The 15,082-nt window shown below is 43.5% G+C and overlaps 1 protein-coding gene across 4 annotated transcripts in view; it reads left to right on the top strand.

Annotated features, from left to right (window-relative positions):
* Nucleotides 1-15,082, top strand: part of MGLL (monoglyceride lipase) — a 102,052-nt gene that overhangs the window by 69,807 nt on the left and 17,163 nt on the right. The window lies entirely within an intron of this gene.

The raw sequence follows: 15,082 nt of genomic DNA, 5'->3' as shown, positions 1-15,082 counted from the left end.
CAGAAGAAAGGGACTGGCAGGGACCTTGTGAAGTTTCAACAAAGGCACTTGGGGAGTTCTGCATCTGTGGTGGAGTAACCCCATTCAGCATTAAAGGCTGGGCACTGAATGAATGGAAAGCAGCTTTGCAGAAAAGGACCTGGGGATCCTCACAGACAAGCTGAACATAGGTCAGCAATGTGACCTTGTGGTGGAGAAGGCCACCCCATACTGAGCTGTATTGAAAGATTATAGCCAGCAACCAAAGAGAAGTGATTATTCTCTTCCATTCAGCGTTTTTGGGACTACATCTGAAACACTGGGTCCAATTTGCTCCCGGTAAAATGAAAACATTGACATACTGGACCAAGGCCAGAGGAGGGCTGTCAAAACAATTAGGGTACTGGAGGACAAGATGTGCGAGGAGAGGCTGATAAAACTGGGCTTATTTAGCTTTAGGAGAGAAGGAATCTTTGAGAAGCCTTATTTAGGCTTAGAAGAGGGGATCTTGTTGCTGTCTACAAGTCTCCGGTGGAAGCACGTGGTGACAGCAGAGCCAGACTCTTGGAGGTGCCCAGTGATGGAACGAGAGGGAAGTGACACAAGTTACAGCTCAAGAAATCCCAGTTATGTACAAGGAAAAATGTCTTCACCATGAAGGCAGTCAGATGTTGGAGCAGGACCCAGGGAGGTGGGGACATTGCTAGCATTGGAGATATTTAAAACCCAGCTCAATAAGGCCCTGAAAAACCTGGTTGAATGGGAAACACTTTGAGTAGGGGCTTGAACTAGATAATCACTGTATGTCCCAGCATCAATTATTTTTTATGAACTAAAGAGCATCCTAGCTGCTAGTATTTGGGATGTTGCTTCTAAAAATAAAACATGGAGAGTTTTGAAATTAGTGAAAAAAAATACCTTCCTAAAAGCAGACTTTAATAGTACCTATGGTTAAAAACAGTTTCATCTTCAAGGAGATGCTTTTTGACATTTTTGCACTATGAGAAAAAGAAAGCATGTTTATTTCCACATTTACAGGAACAATTTTTCCATAGTAACAGCATTTCATTAATGTGCCTAGCTTTTCTATTGTTTTTCACATGTCTTATTTGGATGAAGTTGTTTCAGAAGCTAATTACTGATGATTGCTCACCTACAAATGTATCTTCATACATGTGTGGACTTTGTCACCCTATTGAGTTACAAATGACTGTTCCAAGGTACTGAACACCCTTTGAAAATTAAAGGGAAAAAACATGCTTTGTTTATATAACTCCAGATGGATTAAAACATTGTTTGGACTCCTTCAGTACCTTTTTAGATAGATAACAGGAGTCAAAGGAGCACAGTCCAGCTCAGATTAGTCCAGCTCAGATTAGTCCAGCTCAGATTAGTCCAGCTCAGATTAGTGCCTGTTTCAGCACTAACCTGGAGAAAAGCCTTATTAAGGAGCATGGTGTGCAAAGAGAGTTCTTATTTGCACGAACAGGCAGATTTACAAAGAGAAGTGAAACATATAACCAGTCAATAAATAGCCTGAACCTGCAACTTCATCTTCATTTTTAATGCTCTTTGTGCCCTGCCTACATTGGAAACAGAGAATAAAATCCTTCTTGCTGAACTGAACAGTCACAGTATCAGGAGAAATGATTCACTAAAGCAGCAAAACTTCCCGAAACTTCCAAAAAAAAAAGAGAATGGTTTTTCCTTGTAAGCGCCTTCTGAAGTCATGGGAAGGCTCACTTAAGTTGCATGCATTTGTGTGTTTTGATCAAAACTGTGGCACTCAGCCTATTTTTCTCCAAAACTTGCTATATTAACAGACTCCCTGGGCCTACTCCAGGCAAACCTACCACACTGTGTGTGTTGGCACACAGTGTGAAATGCCAGGAGCTGGAGCAGGGTCTAAACCAGCTCCAGGCTCCTTCTAGGCATCAGCCTCCTACAGCTTCCTGTTCCTTCATAGCCCAAGCTCTTGAGTCCAGAGCTCCACTTGGCAAAATAAAGATGCAGAAGCAGCCCATATACTGCTTTTCATAATTTGTAGTTCTAGTGCTTGTTGTTTGTTTATTTGCTCATTCATAAAGTGTGGCATGTTGTTCCAGAGCTGGAATTTCTGATTCCAGCTGGTGGATTTTCTCCCTGCTGATTTTCCTGGGAGTACCTCTATTTGTTACAGACCGTGAGCAGACCTTTTAAGGGACTCTCAGAAGTCCTAAAGCTAATAGACATTTTTTTAATAACAAAAGATGTAGAGGTTTATTTAAAAAACAGAATGTTCTCTATCAGTGCCTCCAAACAAGTGCATCTTGCAGCAACAAGCCCCAGAAGGAAAATAATCAGTGAATGATAGGAAACTTAATCCTTTGTTGATTCACATATTCAGGTTCTTCCCTCTTCAATAACTCCAAGTATTACAGAGAAACAGGTTTGGTTATGCAGTGTCTGGTGGGTTGGATTTAATTTAATAGTGCTTCTCCTATTGCACTTTCATTTTGTATGCTAAAAGAAGGCATTTTTTTATTATTAAGACATACTCCTGTTAGCAGCACAGGCAGGAAGACACTCCCTGCATTATCTAGGCATTTGTTCCTGCAAACAGCGTCCTTCTGTCTTCTTCACAAGTGGTCAAAGATCAGTTTTTAACCAAGTGTGGTTGCCAGCAAACACTGCTGCTGCTGAGCAGGCTGTTCCAGGCTCTTGCTCCTCTGACTTTTTGAAGGTCCTCACTTTTTGTCCCAGTGTATTCCTGCCCACATTAGGGCTGGATGCCAATGTTTTTCTCTTCTCCATCTATTAGTTACTCACAACATGATAGTTCAGAGCATTTCTCTTTTGGTTGTCCTTGGAGCCTGGCAGAGCATTAACATAAACTGCTGTCATTAACTGATGTCATCCACTTCTGTGCCACACATCCCATGGCCCTTTCCTGGTTCTGCCTCTCCTTTCCTCTTTGAGACATCAGCTGATCCCTACTGAGGGATCAGATGCCATCAGCTTTGCCCCTCTCTCCTTCAGGGGGTGGTGCCAGTCCCTGCATGCCCAGCTCAGCACTGCAGCCTCTCATTTCTTTCAGAATGCCTCTAACTTAAAGCCAAGTTTCTAATGGGATTCTTATGTAGTTTGGGGATTTATTTCTAAGTTCCTTGAGCCTTAATTGCTTCTGTGCTGCTACACACAGAATACATGCTTGCATCCTCTGAAGGCAGTAGCTAAATGCCACTAATTTCAGTAGGACTAGGATTTGACTCATAGGTTTTAAGGCTTTTTTTTTCCTATTTTAGTAAAAACTAGCATATCTTGAACTATTATTTTAGAGAATAAAATATCATTTTAGCATTTAAAGTGTACAGGGAACTGTACAATCATAGTTGGTGCTTTGAGAAAATTATTTCAGTATTTTAGGAATTTAACCTTGATAATTGAAAGCCTGTGGCAGTGTGATCCTCTTCACTTCTGAGGCCATTGGTAAAGTAAATCCAAACATCTGGTTAACCTCTGGTTCATTCTCCAATCCAGATGAGATTCTCCAGCATCCCAGTAACACTCCTTTTGGCCTTGAGCCTTCTTTAGAATAACAAAATGAGGATTACAAAAGGTCTTACAAAACCTAAGGCCATCTGGAAGAAGTCTTACCTGAAGATGTGTGTGGAGCTCACTTTGAAGTCTTCTGTGCATTCTGGCAGTGAAAGAACCAACTGCCATGGGGGGGGTTGGTTCCATAATGTACTAAGACATCAAATAAGGACTCATCAGCCCATTTCTGTAATTAACAGCCAGTCCTCAGATGGGAGCATGTCCTGGTTTGTGCCAGCTGTGGCCAAATTCTAGTGACCTACACTAGAAAAGCTCTTTTGCTTATATTTCTGAAGACTTCCCTGGATTTCACATCACTTTAATCTGGCCTGTGTTCTGTTATGGTCCAACAGTGCTGCAGTTTTAGCTGTGGGTATCTCTTGCAGGCTGTCCTATGATCAATCCTCTATGATTCAGGTCAGGATGTGGCTCATTCTGTATCACAGCAGTAGGCTGTGCAAGAAGGTGTTTGGAAACTGCCACTTGGCTCTGCCACAGGTTTGTCTTGGCTCTCAGGAGTAACACTTCAGCTCAGTATATCTCAGGCTATTCATGAAAACATCTGAATGTGATGTTGACCCACTTCCAGAGAGCTTGCAGCTGAGAAGCCCTGAGCTCCAAGAATGCAAAACCATTACTGTGAATGGTTCTTCACAGGCTGAGAGGAAGATTCAGCCAGTGAATAGAGCAGTTTATAATAAAACATCTCACCAATACTGAAAGGGATGAGGCAGAAAAATAAGAAAGGTTAAATTGCACCTGTATAGCTTTTCCTTATATCCAAATTCTAAGCAAGTGCTTTCAGAACTGCTAAGGAATGGGCTGTGGATGGAAAATAAACAATCAGATGTCAGGTAATTACAAGCTGCTTGAGTAGTTTGGTAGTTACACATCCTTTGGTTGAATTTGTCTTCAGGATTCCACCTGGAAACTTGACCACTTCACCAACAATGCAGAAAAGTTACTGTGTCAGCCATTCTAAGTTATTCTAAGCCTGTGCTTTACTCCACCCTTCATCAGTATTGCTCCATGAATAGGAGAAACCTGTTCTAACCACAAGGTGAGATTTCCCAGAGCACTGAAACTGATGCTACAGAGCCCATCCTGTGGCACTCGAGGGTTAATTTCTCTGAAGATATCGTCTGCAGATTCAGTTCATGGGGAGAGCTGTTATACCCACAGCATCTCTAATGCTGGGATTTATTCAGGGCTTGGCAGTACTCTCTAATCTGAGAATTCTTGCTTAGCTACAAAAATAAAGTTAAAAAAAAAAAGTGCTGAATTGTAGATGGTACAAAGACAAATGCTCTCAACCCAGTTCTCTTAAAATTTACATTCTCCATGCTACATTTATTTTCTGGTTCTGAATTTATCCAAGACAAAGCCTGCTGACAGATCCTGGCAGTTTTTCTAATGCTACAGAGCGGGCAGCCTGGTCCATCGTGGTGCCAAGTTCATGCCCAGCTCAGCAGAGGGCTAGGGGAAGGGAGAGGAGGCAGAGGACACCTCTGAACTGACCCTGCCTGATACCACCTGTACTTCTGGCTACAGCCCTGTGGCTTTTCATGAACCTTGCACCTCTTCTGCCCAGATTTTGTAGAGAGCTCTCCCTGAGCTGCAAATACACCCTTGCTGGCTGATTGTGAAGTAGCTCTCACAGCCCAAAAACAGCATTTGGGTCTGTAACCTTCCACAGCTCAACACTTGTATCTGTGCATTGTTTACTGAGCTGTAGACCTGCCAGCCAGAATTCATTGCCTACTGTCACTCAGCCATGGCTTGAAATGAGTATTAGAGCAGAGACAGCAATAACCTGCATGTATGATCCTGGTTTTTTTGGTAAATATATATGTACAGAGGAGAATTTTAGAGTAGCAGTGGGGAAAGTTACAAGAGAAAGGGGCATGAAGTGGTAAAAAGCAACCGCAACACTAACTCTGAAACCAACTTCTACAGGAAAGGACAACAGCTTTGCTGCAAGACAGATTTAGGGGAGCTATTTTCTGCCCTGCCACTTCCCCGTGACTTCCCCCGTGCACCATCCAAATGCCACTCAGCCCTGAGCCAACTGGCAGCATTTATGCTCTGGCACACTGGGCAGGATTGACCCACCCAGGAATGCTCCCTGCCAGACCTGCTTCATCAGGAGGTTTTTTCCCTTAATTGTGTTGCTCCCAGATCTGTTAGGGTTTGAGTGAGCTACAGCTTTGTGCAGATGTACCCTGCTAAAAAAAAAAAAAATCTAATTAAAAAACCCTGCCCTTATTTCAAATAATCCACCTGCTGCTCACCCATTGAGGTTGTGCAAAGTGGGTATAAAAAGCTATTGGCTCTGGGAGAGTGGTATTTCCTTCGTGCCTTGTCAGGAACAGGGACAAATCCCATCTAATGAGGGTGGCACTGCCATGTGGCAATACGAAGGAGTGAAGCAAAAAGTGAAAAATCTTTTTAACTCTGTGAGAAAGCTCCCTTTGGACAGGGTGATTGAGAGCTGGAAGTGCAACCCATGGAGAGAGCTGACCCTGAATGAAGGGTCTTGAGATCTCAGGTTTGTTAATGACCTTTTGGCAGATTAATTGGTAAAACACCTTACTGGTATCCTAGAACACGAGTCACTCTTTTTAGAAACGTTATTATTCATTTGCCAGTTGCTTAAAAATTATATAACCAACAATTCTGTGCCAAGATTGCTTTGGAATAGAGAAATGTTGTATTCTGGTGCCAAGAATCTCACAGACTAAACAGAACCCACTGGGAGCCCTTGCTCTAGATGGGAACTCGTGTTTATTTTAACATGTAAATAAATTGGATGAAAAATGGGTCTTTTAAATTCTTTTTTTGTTGTTGTTGTTATTGATGTGGGTCCCCAGTGGGTGGTCTGCCTGGAGAGGAACCTTTTGAAGAGAGCTTGAAAGGAAGCTGTGTCCATCTCCCAAGACATTCGTCAGCAGCTTGAAGGGAGTTCTTACATGATCCAGCTTTCATCTTCTTTTCTTTGTGATGCCTAAACTACTGTAGGCAGAGAAGAATTAGGTCTGTCTTTCCCAAAACTAATTGATTTGATTGTTTGCTCAAGCACAGAACTGGCCACGGCTCACATCTGGATTTGGCAGTGTGAGTAGCTGGGCTGATGCTGCGGCAGCGTGCGGGGCAGCGCTCCCTGCTCAGCCACCCGGGGCAGGGTCCTTCACTTGGAGCACTCCTGGAGGGGAACAGTCAGGAGTGCTGTGCACACTCCCAGGCAGGCCAAATGGAACCATCTTTAAGCAAACAGAAGAGCAAGAAATGAATGGCCTTTGTTAAGGAAAGAAATGGAAATGTTTTCTAGTTGAACGAGCTGTCATTTAGGAGTTAATAGCAGGTGCGTGTTGGAGAGGCAGCCCACATGCAGCCGTGCTTTGGAATAAATGGGCAGGGAAGGGCAAGGGGAGTGTGCAGCTCCACTCCAGCACTGCCTTTTCATTGAAAACCCTGACATTTTGAATTGGTGCCCCAGCTGTTTTAAAACTGGAAGTTGGATCAGAAAGTTAATGCAATTACATTTTCATCCTTGTTTTCAGCTAGGAAAAAGTACAATTTGCACCTTGTTTTTTTTTAATTTATGGGATTGAAGCAAGAGAAGAAAATTATATATGTTTTTAAAGTCAAAATAAAATACCAAGGGAGATATCCCTTGACTGCTTGCCTCTTCCACTGAAGGTGAAACTCTAACTACCATTAGTGATATCTCAAGTCATATGTGGAGAGAAGAAAAAAAAGCTCTTCTCTGCTCTTAGATCAGCAGCATATAGGTCAAATGAACTTGTGACACCCTGGATTAACTCCAGCAAAGTCCATGCATTTTTTTCTGCAGTATCTGGGCATTGATACTGGTTCTGTGTCATGCCAGAATAAGTCTTTGAAGATGAACTCCATTACTAAATAATACCCAATACTTCACCAATACTTCAGGAAATTATGTGCTCCTCATGAAAGAGAGCAAAATCTCAGTGCAAAACTGCAAGAATAACTGTTAAAAAATATAGTCCCTTATAAAAAGTATTATAGGCCCTAAATAAAATCCCATAGTGCTTGATTGGTTAGTGTCTCTGACTCCTTAGGGCCACTATAAGTAGTGTTTTGCTGGTTATATATCTTATATTGTGTTGTGATCTTCATCCCATAGGAGAAGAGATTAGACAGGAATCACTTCATTCCTCAGCAAAGAAATGCTTTTGCAGAGGAGCTCAACAGCTGCTCAGCCATCTATGCTGGCTTTGTGCAATGTTTTCAAACCATTGATCCCAGCAGCCCAGTAGAAAAGAATTTTTCTGCCAGCTGTCTTCTGCTTTTATCTCCTTAAGGGCTGGCTCAGGAGGCAGCACTGCAGAAGGGCCTGAGGAAGAGAGTGGAATACTGTTGTGAATGAGCTTTGTGGAAGAGGAAGTGGGCTCCATATTCCTCTTTCATGGACCTTAGCTTCACCAGCCACACCACAGCAGCTTCCTGATTTTGTGACAGGGATGACAAAGCTGCCCCACTCCAGGCAGTGTGGGAAGTGACTGTGGCATGTGCAGATTTCCATACTGTCTTGGCCCCTTCATCTCATGGCATCCCAGGAGACACTTAAGTTTCTAGCCTGGCCACAGTGACTGCTGTTTGTAAATGCAGCTCCTCGTTTTGCAACACAAACACTCAGATGGGTTTTTTCAGCATGTTTGCATGAGCAACATAATGTTCCAGGAAGACTTTTAAGGAACTGCAGTTCAGAGCCAAATTCAGCAACTGCATTAGAAATGGGCAAGTCTTCTAAAGCCAAAAGAACCATGTTTGTATCCATTAGAGAAGAATTGGCTCTTAACATTGACAGAAACAGTTTGCCTTGTTAGCCAGAATTAACAACTGCTCTGATACATACCAGGTCATTTTGTTTGTCATCTCTGGAGTACAGAAAAGATTTCTAATGGCTTTAGCAAGATGACTGGTTGTCTGCTCCCTAGCAATAAGGCACAAATAATTTTAGTATAGAAAATTGACTTGCTTTTTTTTTCCTAACCAAGACAACAAACAATATATCTCTGTGTGCATGATTCTAAAAATATCTCATCTCTGCAAATGTGTCTCTGATGTGGGAGGAGAATGCTTTCAGTTTGCTGCACTCTTTGTGTGAGGCAAGTGAATAAAAAATACCCAGCAAATGCTGAAAGGAAAATTATTTTCCTAACCTTGGAAGGGAAGAGGGAAACTGATGGACTTGTGCCTTCAGGACAAGGCTCTCTTTTGGTCAGAGAGAGGCAGAATCCATCTGTAGTTCTTAGTTACATGCTTCATACATAAAACAGACAGGGTAAGAGGAAATTCTGCTGGGTACCACATCTAGTGGTTGTATAATGTGCCTGTGTGGGAAAACCCAGTGTGTTCACTGCTTCTCTACTGGAGATGCTAAAGAAGGGATGCCCAGGACTACCCAGATGTTGGTAAGGATAAGCATATGTTGAGCTGTATTTCAGGTTCTCAGAGAAGATGAAAGTGGAAGCAGTGGTGAGAGAGGATCTTCTCCTTTGAGTTCCTAATGGTTCCCATCTGATGTGAAAGCAATCTTCCTGGGAAAGACCATAGGCTTGTGTCAAACTGGTTTTTGTTCCAGTGGAAACCAGAGCTGTGGGGGAGGGTGAAAGTGCACAGCTAAGGCTCAGTCAGGTGCACACTGAGACACTCAGCTCCAAGGTTTAGCTACAAAATAAGCACAGCAGCTGACCTAGATGGCAGCTTGATCAGAGTCAAGGGAGCATGACCTATGTCTTAAACCCTAGGGCAGCTTACCCTGCTCTCTCCTGGCTCGTGTGTCTCTGTCCTGGTCCAATGCTCTCCACATGCAGCAAAATGAAGAGTAAGTACAGATGGAGGGCAGAAATTTCATAGTGCCCTCTGTGCATCAGACTTGATTTGGTTGAAGAATGGAAAGAAATTGGGGGAATCAAACAGGAACAAGCTCCCTTACTGTGATAAGTCTGTTCTGAGGGCAAGAAAGATGCTTTGTTGAGCAGGAATCAGCAGGATGATCTCTGAGGTGCTTCCTCTATGTATTTGTTCTGCCAGTGGAACATTTGCTTTATGTGTTACTGACAATACAGGCACAGTCTGTTGACTTTTCCAGATGTTGATTGTCCTGCTTTGAAGATTCTTCCTGTTGTTTTAGTTGTTTGTGTGTCTGAATGGTGGATTAGATGTACTGCTTGTTAAACAAATAATTAAACACTGAGAGCTTTGAAATCCAGTATGTTTAATTAATGAGCTTCGCTCACTTGATGAAAAAGATGTGTACTTAAATCATTACAAAACAAGTATCATTTCTTAAGTAGTGAACTGGTATGAATTTGAGGGGTTTACTATTCATTAATAATTTTTTCATTAAACCTTAAAAAGTCACCAAGCAGAAAATCAAGGCTTCACAGAACATTTGTTGTGCTGCCTTGTGTATTGTCTCCTGCAAATTCTCCAACTATGTGCTTTCTCCACACTCCTCCTCTGCAAAACCATGCTGCCTTATAGTCTGGGATTAATTATTACTTTTAAATCTTGCTATATCTTGGACCAAGGTCTGTGGCGATGCCCTGTGGTGCTGATGCTGTACAAGTGCTGGAAAAAAAACAGCAGTCTGTGCTCAGAGGAGTTTCAGTAGCGCTCGTAAATACAGGCATCAGCTGCCATGCCTTGTGACACACTTAATCAACTTCTGCACTGGCTGCTAAAGCTGAAACACTCTGGAAAACTGTATCTGCTGCATCCTGTGCTCTAAGTTTTATCTCCACGTCTGAATGTATTTTGTAAAGGGCAGAGAGGAAAGCAGAGGCAGGCAAGGGTCGCTTCTCCCTGTCTGTGGGGTTTGGATAAAAAATGAGCTGCTGAAGTGATGTTTTCCCATGGCACTGGGGTCTCAGGATAGGTTGGGGTCATCATGGTGAGGTGCCCACCTGAGCAAGCAGCTGCAAGCTCAGGGAGATGGTGGGTGAGGGTTTAGGCTGGCACATTACACTGTGTGCACCAGAGGAACCATCCACATTTCTGCCACTGGCATCTCCCTCCTGTGGGCTCCAGACCCAGCATCATTCCTCTGTGTGGGTCACCTGCAGAGGGAAAGCATCTATGAGAATTTCTAATTATGTGGTTTATTCCCTAAACCAGACAGCAAGCAGGAAACAACTATGCTCATGTCTCTTACCAGCAGCATGACCTGTGGTGGGGTGAGAGCAAAAAAGGGTGAAGTAGGCTCACCTACACACATCACAGTGTCCAACACCAGTGAGAGGTCCATTCCATCTCCAGTTTTGGGCAGAAAATAGAAGCAGAGGACTTCAGGAATAAAAAAAAAATCTTTCCCAAAGCTAATAAACACATAATAGCTTCTTTTCCAAAAGCCATTTGGGCATTTGCTTCAAACGGACGTATCAGATTCCAACAAGCTTATTGGTGAACAAGGCAGTGAAAGAAGAGGATCTTCAATGTGAGCTTGGCTGTGGGCTCTAGCACAAATCCTTCTGCTGCACACCACTGTCTGTGCTGTAGCGAGCTGCTGCCCACTGCTGTGGCAGTGCCAGTGCTAAAGCAGCAAAATCACCTTTTCTGGCCTACAACAGCTCTTTGGGAATTGAATCACATCATGCTCAGCTTGTTAAATCAAACGCTCCAGCGCCAAGCCTTGCTAATGGCCCCTCTGCCATCATTAAGACATTGCTTTCCAGTGTGGGACTCTGTGGTACCAGAGCTGCTCCTCAGCTGTGTCTGGGAATCACTGAATTCACAGTGGTGTCACTTCTCACCTCTAACCACTGAAAAGTCCTGACACTCCTCTGTTAGTACCATTGAAATTCAAAACGTGGCTGTGCTGAGGGAGTGGACAGCCTGGAATTCCTGACCTAACCCCTGGCTCTGCCTGTTCCTGATTCTCCCACTTTAAAATCTTGGAGTTACGCCTCTAGAGAGGAAAACAGATAGTATTGATGAATCCTGAGGCAGGAGTCAAGCTCTGCATTCCTCCTAATTGTTCCTACCATCAGTTGGCAGGGGAGAACATCTCATCCTACAGTGGTGATGTTCTCACTACAATAAAAATGGATCCAAACCATCCTTTTCCCCCAAAGCTGGAAACACCAAAATATGTGAAAAGCCAAGATACAAATTCTTCCTGAAAAATTACTGTTCCCTAGGCAGATTTCTCCTGTCCTCTGTCTTTGTTTTATGGCTTTTCCATAATAAATAGGGGGCAAAGGCTGAAAAAACAACATGGTGCATAATTTCTGCTTTCCCATGACTGTAAGCTTTAAGGAACAGCACTGAAATTGGTGAATTTACAGCACCATAGCTGAACTCAACCTGCATTCCCATCACCTCATTTTCCATAGCAAAATGTTCCTGCTGAAGGTCAGAGGGTTAATTCAGTCCTCACCTGAGCTGGGCTGCTTATTTGTGGTAGCACATTTCTCCACCTTTATTTCTTCAGGCAGTTCCCACTTGGCTTTGAATGAAGGGAAAGGAGTGTCAAGTTGGACTGCTTTTTATTTACAAGTTTTCAGGATATCTCCAATCTGAACAGGACGTAACCTTTTTTTGAGGCATGTGAGCCAATATCAGCTGAAGAGCCTGGCTGCTTTGGAGTGGTTTTCAAAAGCAAGCCCCACAGCATGAGAGAATATGGGATTTGAGGAATGAAGGGACTTGTAGAAATATGTATTTCCAGGGTCACAGGCTCTGTTATGCAGGCAGAGTCATACTTACATGGTTATAACAGACTCCCCAGACACTGCACCCCCACAAATACTCCATCACTGAACTCTCAGCTTTGTCTTCCTCTGCAGGCAGTCAGTATTATTTTATCCAGAGAGATGTGCAGCTTTGGAAGATCCATAATCATAGGTGGAATCACACTCTGAAGTCATGCTCTCTGACAGGACTGAATGAGTTGTTTGTTGTTCTTGACTCCAGGGGCAGAGCCACAATCTGAGCATGCTCATGCTGCAAATAGAGGGAAGAATTTAATAACTGTGACATAGTGGGCCAGATGATCAAGCCTTTATTCAGATTTTGTTTGAGTGAAGTATGTTATTTTGCAGTGCTGTGTTTGGTTGGAAATGGATGCTTAAACTTCCTAATTCTAGATTTGCAACTTGAAAATATGCAGTTTGGATTCTCACTTTTAAAGCCTCTTGGAAAGGGTGCCTGCAATTAGGTCAGTACACACAACCTGAAATGATCACTGAGGCACTGCACAAACACACTACTAGCAGTGAACCACACAAGCTGGGTGTGAAGACAGATAGATGGGAAACAGTTTAAGAGCTTTTGGATGCTGAGTGTGCTGTGGGGATGTGCACCAGCAGTCACAGCTCTGTGCACTGCACCTCACAGTGCCCTGCTGAAACAAGGGGCCCCTGTGGGAATGCTGTGATGAGGAGCTCATGGAGCTGTGATTCTTGGACACTTCTCTGTTGTCACCCTTGGCGTTGTGTCACTTGGGTGTGGAGCAGTCTCTGGTTAGTTCCAGTTGCTAGGGGAAGGTGGTTCCCCTCCTCTTGCACCCACTGTTTTGCCACTGGCACTGTGGAATCACTACAGCAGATTCATTCCTAGCAAAACCCAAAGCTAATAGCTTTACATCAAGGATGAACCTGACCTTTCATTCTTAATAGCTCTAAAGGCAAAAGATCAGAGAAAAACACGTCAATATTCTTGACTGTATCGATGTTTGGTTGTGCAAATATCTCTCATCTAATAGAAGGGGTCTTAGTTCCTCACCCAGAAGCTTTCTCAGCTGAGGAATTCAAACTTGCAATATACTCATTCACTGGGGGAACAAGTTTAGTTTCTTGGAGGGGAAGAATGGAAATTAGTAAAATAAAAGACCGTGACCTAGCAATGCCCCCTGCTTAACCTTGTGCAAGGGGCAGGGATAATATGAAAGCAAAGACTTGCATGGCTCTCCTGTCCCACACGTGCAGACAAACTGCTGCTCAGGCTCTGTGCCATCTGAGTGGGGAACAGGAGTTTAGTATTTAAAATTGGGGTTAAAACTGGCTCATTAAGTTATTAATAAAAAATCCTGGGAAAATTCAAAGAGGAGCTTGTCACAGCATTGCACAGGTATTTCTTGGATTCCACAATCATTGCTTTGACTGTTACAAGCAGTGCCACTGTTATGTGGTAGGAGCAGGGGAAATACTTCACACTGAGAGCCAAGGAGGCTTTCCAGACCTCCCTCTGTCTCATCCAAAAATAGACCAAAGACTCACAGTTCCAGAGCAAGGAGTCATGGCCCATTTACAGACCTGGGCCACGGGGGGTTGCTGTCTCTGCTTGCACAGCTGTCTGAGCACTGGAGGGAAGGAGAGACCAGAAGCAAGTGAGGCAGCACTGGAGAGAAAAAAGCCTGAAGTGCAGAGCTCTGCTAGGGAAAATGTTCCTCTCTCTGGACTGTTCAACTCATATTAACCTGCTACATTTGGAGTTGAATAGTAGGCAGAAAACACATTTGAGGACCATAAAGTGAGTGGTCTGAATGTGTATAAAAGTTGTAATAAGCTCACTTTCCATCTGTAACAAAAAACAATTTTAAGTCACTAGTTCCTCTAGCCACACACATGGTTTCACTTCTGGAGATTATCATGACTTGTATTTTAATTTGCTCTTCTATTTGTTTCTGGTCACTGATCCATGGAGGATGCTTGCTGCACCATATTTTGGCAGGAATTGGAGTGTGTGCATGGAAAGCAGAACTGGTAAAGCACTATTTATAATTCATCAGCATGGTGTGTATGGGGTTTTTTGGCAGCCAGGGTGGCTGATTACAGCCTTCACTGCCAAAAGACCCAGCCATGGAGACCACCTGACAAAAAAATTAGTTTGGGGTTCAGTTTTTCCTAGATGGAGTGAATTTAATCCAGCTTTTTATTAGAAGTTCTGTTTAATTTACAAGGTGATTTTTTTGGGTGCCTTACAAGAAAGCTGAGACCTACTGATTCCCACTGGTATGACCACTGCCAGCAGATGTGACTGACTACCTTTGTGGCTGTGTCAGGGGTGCTTTTCTTTGCTGATCACTGCAAGGGGAACCATCCAGCATGTCAACAATTATCAGCTTCACCTCCTTTAACAAGTCATTGTCCCTTTGTGTCTATAAATGTGCCTCAGTGCCCAGTGGAGAAGGTCTAAGGAGACACCCAGCAGGGGGGAGATGTTTAAGGCCCCCTATACCCTAACCCAGATGGGTGGGATGCATTTTCCCCTTCACAGTTTTCCTTAACAACCTGCATGGAACAGAAACAAGCAAAGGGCTGTTTCTAAGGACAAATCCTATTTGTGATAGACAAAACATGCATGTGTGTTCAGGTAAGCATGCAAACTGCTTCCCCAAGGTGGCATTAATTTCAAGCCTTAGCAAGCTCAAAATTGCCTGGGGCTGTGTTGGTGGTGATGCTGGCTCCACCTCTGCCAGGGATGCCACTGTTCCCATGGCAACTCACCATCTCCCATTTTAATCTTCCCCTTCCCTTCC

Source organism: Vidua chalybeata, chromosome 12 (genome assembly GCF_026979565.1).
Source record: "Vidua chalybeata isolate OUT-0048 chromosome 12, bVidCha1 merged haplotype, whole genome shotgun sequence".
Lineage (NCBI taxonomy): Eukaryota > Metazoa > Chordata > Aves > Passeriformes > Viduidae > Vidua > Vidua chalybeata.
The sequence above is the reverse complement of the archived record's forward strand: the minus strand, read 5'-3'. Positions and strand labels throughout refer to the sequence as shown.